Source organism: Schistocerca gregaria, chromosome 2 (assembly GCF_023897955.1).
Source record: "Schistocerca gregaria isolate iqSchGreg1 chromosome 2, iqSchGreg1.2, whole genome shotgun sequence".
In the NCBI taxonomy this organism is placed as follows: domain Eukaryota; kingdom Metazoa; phylum Arthropoda; class Insecta; order Orthoptera; family Acrididae; genus Schistocerca; species Schistocerca gregaria.
The window spans coordinates 532,631,281-532,638,963 of record NC_064921.1 but is presented as its reverse complement, the minus strand read 5'-3'; positions in this window follow the sequence as shown (position 1 = coordinate 532,638,963).

Here is a 7,683-nt window from a genome sequence, read left to right as displayed (position 1 = left end):
AAACCAGAACAGAAGAGACTAGAAGTACTTGAGATCAGGTGCTAAGAAGAAAATTAGGTGCACTGATAAAGTAAGGAATGAGGAAGATCTCCACAGAATTGTAGAGAAAAGGAGTATATGGAAAACACTGACAAGAAGAAGGGACAAGATGATAGGACACGTGTTAACATAACGGGGAATAATTTCCATGGTACTAGAGGGAGCTGTGGAGCGTAAAAACTGTAGAGGAAGACAGAGATTGATGTACATCAAACAAATAATTGAGAGCGTAGGTTGCAAGTGCTATTCTGGGATGAAAAGGTTAGCACAGGAAATGAATTCGTGGCGGGCCACATAAAACCAGTCACAAGACTGGTGACTCAAAAGAAGAAGAAGAGAAAAGAAGAAACAAGACCAAAACAAATATGAGTCTAAGATAAAAGTATTACAAAAGTTTCTTGTAATCTATAAAAAAGATGTAATTTTGAAGCTATTTACAAAACATTGTTGATTTAATTTCTTTGTTGAATGTAAATCGTAAGACTAAAATGTGAAGATAAAAACAAAAATATTTGCTGAAAACATGTCCAAGAATCGGTGACGTTATTTAAAGAAGAAACATTGCATTTTCACTGAAAATTGAAGAAGCCACACTGAGTAAGGGATGAGTTTAGAAAGGGGATTTGAAGGAAGTGGGTATAAAAAGAGAGGGAGGGTATGGAAAGATGGGGAGGGAAGACGGAGTCCAGATGTCGAGTGGGGTAGGAGAGGAGCAGTAGTTCATAGGATGGATAAATATCTCGGCAGATTCTAGTGTCTGGGAAAAAAAATCGGTTTGAGTTCCGTTGGGATAGGGTGTAGAAGGTATCTGCGTATAGAGACTGTGACAAGCGTTGTTTTAACCGTAGATTATAATCCTTTGTAAAATTTACGGGTGCAGCAGGTATGAAACCTATATTTGGAGATCTAATAATGGTATTATCTAATGTATAACCTATGAATTATGACTTCCTTTGAATGAAGTGTGGAATGGTAAACATTATGATAGTTTAGTAGCCCTGATATTTTCCCCGTTTAATATTCTTTGTTTAAAGGGTGGCATTAGGCTGTACAATGATTGGTGTAGGACAGACTGAGGAAGGATAGGAAAAGGAAGATCAAAAGACGATAACCTCGTGGTTCGTTTTGTAAGAACCAAAGCGTCACGGATATGGTCCTCCATCTCTAGTTGTAGACACTACAAGAGAGACATAGTAGATGCTCTTAAAATTCTAGTGCATGTTGTTGCAATCTGCCAATAAACCGTTAACTTACGCGTAATGTTAAGAAAACCACTTGTATATGCATGATATCGCTGTCAGTCAACACACACGGTCTGACTCCATCGAGATAGGCACTTTTTCTCAAGGTCACGTAAATGTAAAAACTTGTGACAGCACCTGAAAGAGTGGATTACTTCTGCCATTTAGATCACATATCGTTGGGTTTTTAAGGTGCGCTGTAACAGAGCGTGTGGAAACAAACCTAAAATAATGAATCAATTAAAATTGCTGTGTTCAATCTGTTACATAGTATTTTGTGTGTCAGACCCTACCCTCAGATACTTTTTGACTGACATTGGTGCGCTAAAAATGTCATACAATATAGGGTTAAATTCCAAGCACGTATGTTAATACAAAAATCAACCAATATATTGCTTCCTCCTGTGCATTTATGTATATCTTACGAAAAGTAAAATTAGAGAGATTCTAGCTTACACGCTTTCGAACAGTTGGTTATCCCATGCATTACTCGCGCTGGGGCAGGAAACGGGAGAAGTGACTATTGTATGCTGAGTACCCTCCCTCCCCCCCCTCTCCCCCCCCCCCCCCCACCACCACACGATAGCTAGTGGAGTACAGCTGTAGACTTAGATGTAGCAAACGAAGGCAGAAGCGGGCACATGTGTGCAGAGCTGCTAGGACCCACGAGCCTTCATTAGCACAGCTGCTCCTGCTGCTGTGGTGCGCGGGCTGCCTGCTAATCAGGCGGCCGGCTGCAGAAGAGTGACGCACGTCGCCTACCCTGTAGTGCCACGGCAAACACCCCTGCTGCTGAGGAGAGGACGCAAGGCTCCATATCACTCGCCTAGGATCTACCTCATTACCGTCTGCCTCATGAATAAGACATGCTTAGGCTTTCTGCGCACTGAAAATTTTTACATGCAACTATGAACACAGTTTATGTAGCTAGTTTGTAGCTGCAGCCAGTCATATAATACTGCTTGGTCATAATCAAAGTGTACACCTACCCACAGAGGTACAGAGTGGAAATGGCAGCAAAACTTGATTGATATTCTAATGCGTTAATGCAAAACTGATTTAAACTCAAAAGAATTATATGGTATCTGTTCTTTCGGACATGTCCCAGATACCACAGGTGACAATGCAGCTCATTTGAATGAAATAACAATCAAATGAATACCACTAGCTTCATACAGGCGTTGATATAAGTCAACGGGGACATTTGAAAATGTGTGCAAAAAGCCGCGAATAATGAGTATATTGGGCAGAGGCACAATGAATATAGTGTGGGATAATAAGCTGCGAGTGTGGGTCTCAAGGGAGGCGTGCCGGAGATAAGTCCCTGCAGCAGCACTATCCTCTGTGTCCTCGGTGGCTCGGATGAATAGAGCGTCTGCCATGTAAGCAGGAGATCCCGGGTTCGAGTCCCGGTCGGGGCACACATTTTCAACTGTCCCCGTTGACTTATATCAACGCATGTATACAGCTAGGGCTATTCATTTCACTGTAATTTTAAAAATTAGTTCCAGTTTGGCCACCAGTATCAAATCTGGTGCTGTACAGCATCTCGTCGACGTCTCCAGTGCTCATATTGCACAAATCGTGTAAGCGACGGTTAATTCTAACATCAGCATTATGCCTTCCCCATTTGTTTGACCCTTTCTGCCCAAACCCCATGCCTAACACATTACATGTGGAGACATATCTAACGTTCTTCTTGCATTCGCAATGCTAGTTTTGCACCTTGTGTCCAAAATTGGAAGCTTTCACTGAATTTTACAATTTTCATGATAACAGAACTTCGTCCATCACATAGTGCCTTATTTGGTTAACTACGACGCAAACTACAGTTACACTGATTTAGCAGCTAGTTGGTCACCTTTGGAACGCAATACAGCAGCGATTCCGCACGAAATTGATTCAACAAGCTATTGGTTGGTTTCTGGAGCTTTTGTGTAGGGGTCACGTAATTCCGGTGGTTTGTGGGTACAGAGGTGGTATATGAGAGCATCCCATCGGGGTCAAACCAGACGAATTTAGTGGCCAGGACATCAACGTGGGTTTACTCTCATGCTCCTGAAACAACAGTAGCGCGATCTGGCGTTGTAACACGGACAGTTATACTGATGGAAGATGCTATTGGTAGAGTCATTAAGCGTGATGCGATGGAGATAGTCTGCAATAATGCTCACATGCACTATAGATGTCATGATGCTTTCGTTCACCACGACAGGTCCTGTGCGAGCCCAAGCGAATTCCTGTGAGAATATAATATTGCCACCATCAGCCTGCATCCCTTTTGCGGTGCATGTTTCGAGCAGCCGTTCAACCATTATGATGGGTATCCGAATACGAACACAGTTGTGATGTAACTGGCTTTGTTGTCAGGTAAGCAGTAGAACGCATGAGGTACGTCCTATTCAGAGCCAAATGTTCAACAATGTGCGGTGAACAGTGTGGATCCGATACACTTGTGCCTGCATCAGCATTGTAGTCTGTGGTCAAACCCGCCACAGATAACCACCTACTGCGCTTTAAAAAATAGGCTAATCTCTGACCTCTGCGTTTTGTGGTGAGGCGTGGATTTGGGACGCGTTGCCGTCTAGCCTTGGTTTCAGTGTCCTTCAAGCGTTTTCCAAAGATGCTCACGATACTAACAAGCAAACAGTCCACCAGCCTCACCGTTTCGGAGACACCCGTTTCCAGGTACTGGGCCATAATAATCTGTCTTTCGTCAAAGCCGTTTATAGCAGTGCATTTCCCAAGTTGTGGCCCTCGTCGCCGTTTGAATGATTCTCCATTCGTCTCTTCTCCAGTTACACGCTGTCGAGTTACATTAATGAGACCACTTGTCACCTTGAATAACCACCTTTTGCAGTGCTGACCACTGGGAGATGTGCAGGAAGAGAATCAATGAGGTTCTGGAACGTACCGACCGGGATGTGTAGCCGCACCGACGCTAGGTGCCTCGGTCGAGGATCCATAACGCAAACAGCCCGTTCGAGGTGCATCCACCAAACTTCGACTGTGTTTGGTGGCCAGGGAAGTACGGGAACCGCATACTGGTGCTCTTCGAATCAGGCGCGTACACTACGAGCTGTGGTAACCCGTACTTGCATTGTCCTGCTGGTAGATGCCGTCGTGCTGAGGAAGAAGAAACTGCATGTAGGAGTGGACATGGTTCTCAAGGGTAGATGCACACTTGTGTCTATCCACTGCACCTTCCAGAATGACAAGATCACAGATCACCCAGGAAATGCAACGAAAACATTCTCCACATCATAGTGTCGACCCCCCACCCCCACCCCCACCCTCCCTCCGGTTCAAAATGGCTCTGAGCACTATGGGACTTAACTTCTAAGGTCATCAGTCCCCTAGAACTGAGAACTACTTAAACCTAACTAACCTGAAGACATCACGCACATCCATGCCCGCCTCCCTCCGGCCTGAACCCTTCCGACGAATGCTGCAAAGTGCTTGCTTTCGGACGATTCAGAGCATAAAAAGTGATTCATCTGAGAAGGTCATCTATCCCACTCAGTAGACGTCCAGTTGCGGAATTGGGTGCAAATTGCAGCCTTAATCGCCATTGAACAGCAGTCAGTATAGATGCATGAACGAGGCACCTGCAACAGAGAACCATTTACAGCAGTGTTTGTTGAACGGAGACACAGTTAGTAACCCTTGATTGATGTGAGTGATCAGTTGCTCAACAGTTGCACATCTATTCGCCCGTGCACATCTCCGCAGTCATCGTTCACCCGGCGTGCACCACAGGTACCTCGGCACCAATTTAGTGTGCGGTGCACAATATTCGTTAACCACGGGAACAGTTTATAAACTTAACCGATGCGGAAAACCTTCGACCTTTGCCCCGAAAGCCAATGATCATGCCGTTTTGCACGTCAGATGAATCGCTCCGTTTCCACAACACGACACTGACTGCACTGTGCACGGCGTCACCCTGACACACTTTATATGTGTTCCACTGATAGTGCTGCCACCTGCCGTCTGTGATAGATATTGCACGTTGACGTCGAAAGACTGGTCAAATTAATGTGAACCGTGTTTATTTTCCCTGTCGGGTCAATGGTGGCCACATTGATTTACCGGTTGGCATGGTAGCTCAACGTGTTCGGTAAGGAGACTGTCCACCCTCTATAATAATAATAATAATAATAATAACAAAGTGGAGTTTTCATTAGTGGTGTTTGAGAAGTGTCATGGTATATCCGCACATAAATGGTGACGACATATGACTAACAAACAGACACAAAAAGGCGGGTAGAGCAGTAAAATCCGAACCTGGATGTCCCGGGTTCAGTCTCAGGTGGGGGGCGGGAATGTTTTCTGCGTTCCAGTCTCTCCAGGATGGCCCCAAATCCACTCAGCCTGCTGTCAGAATGAGTACCGTGGATCTTGCTGTAAAAATGTGTAACGAGATACTTCCTCTGGGGGTAACAAGTGGCCAGGGCGAGGGATCCACCGCCCCGTCCCTCGTAATACTCTGAAGGATTGAAGGGCTGCAGCGGTTCTAGGCGCGGAGTCCGGAACCGTGCGATTGCTACGGTCGCAGGTTCGAATCCTGCCTCGGGCATGGATGTGTGTGATGTCCTTAGGTTAGTTAGGTTTAAGTAGTTCTAAGTTCTAGGGGACTAATAACCACAGCAGTTGAGTCCCATAGTGCTCAGAGCCATTTTTTTTGAAGGGCTGCACTTTGCCTACAGTCAGCTGATAGTCCGATCACAGGCCTGCGCCACAGCCCTTAACTTTTCTTTACCGCATCTGATGCCTGTAACATCACAAGAAGGTATTCCATCTCGCGTTACGCAGTGATCAGAATCCGTTGGCAGTCTACGTGTTATAAAGTAAGATAAAATCTATCTACGATGATCTACACTATCAGTCTGTTTGCTGTTTATGATATCTGTTCTTATTCAGGAACAGTATGGGCGTAGCAGGTGATGCACAGATCATCCCCAAAGCATCATGATGTTATGATGGTTTGCATAACAAATAGACCTCTCCGTCACTCACCTCTATGAAGTATCCGCATTCCTTTAGTCCTCACACTCACAACGTCTGGTTGGTCGTAGCCAACATCTGCTCGAGATAGTACAGTCGATGCTGCTTGGGACTTGTCAATATCTGTTACCGCACGCACGTACATGTGCACATTTTTTACACGCGACGCCACTTAACCAGTCACCAGGCCTTACCACGGATCCAGGCGACAGAGCAGTGGAAGGTAATGAGTGCAGCTCGCGCCTGATAGGTAGGATGGCAAGTCTGGTCCACAGGCAGAGTGGGGTGAGTGCTTCGCCGGCACTGTAGGTTTGCTACACCTTGAAACAGACTCCATACGGTCACTGTAGGCCTATACCTGCGTGGAAGACGTTACATTTTGCGTGAGATTCAAGTGCAGTATTTCCAGGACGTCACTGCCTCTCTTTTTTTGCGTCGATTTTCTAGAGACCGAAAACTCACCGGAGAAAGTATTAGTTTCCTTCCTAAAAGAAAACGCTGGTCGCTTTCGAGCTCTTTAGTTGGTGTAGGGTTGGCGCCAGGAAGTCATGTGTCCCATGTGATCAGCAGAGTTAGAACGTCGACGTCGAAATCTGACAGAATGGCAAAAATGGATATGCCCTTGACGACAATGTGAATAATTTCAGATTGAAATCAAAAAGCGCTTCATAACTACCTGGCTAATGGAAAAGTTTTTGGTTCCGTTGCGATCTCTGACGACAGCCTCCCTTGTTAATGTAGGAGGAAATTAGAGGCGAAACCAGAAGCGCCAATTGGCACAAGTGAGTAAACAGTAGAAAGGCAAATTATATTTCTGTGGATACCATCAAGTACAATTTCGCCCCTGCACCTTTGGTCGCAGAACTTTGCAGCGACACAGCTGTTGTGTCAGGCCTGCTGTAAGTACATGGTTGCTCTCTTCCACTCGTGTGAATGGTAACCAGGAGAGTTCTAGGCTTTGGAATACTGAGCAAAAGCACTCAAGTAGTGGGTCCCCATTCTGGTAAACGGGAAGTAACAACAGTTAGTCTCGCCGCTGCCAAATGCCATATAGGCGAAAACCGTTAATATTATTTACGGCAGAGGAGGCAAAGAACGCTCCGTCGTAGTTACATACCGAGAGAGAGGGTGACACTAGTGATAATTCCGTGTCGCTCTCGCAGATTCGTTATGTGGTGTTGGCAGCCCCTCTTCACACAAGGGAAAGGCGGTGAAGAGAAATCCTAGCCCATAAAACGCCGTATTTTTTTAACAGCGTGTTCCCTCGGAATCAGTCATAAGTGCGTCGAAATTGTAGCGGTCGACTTCCGACCAGTAATGCAGAACTATGCTTTTCCCGTCTCACTACTCCGCACCCTTATGCTCAAAGACAGAAAATACGTGAGTAATGAACGTT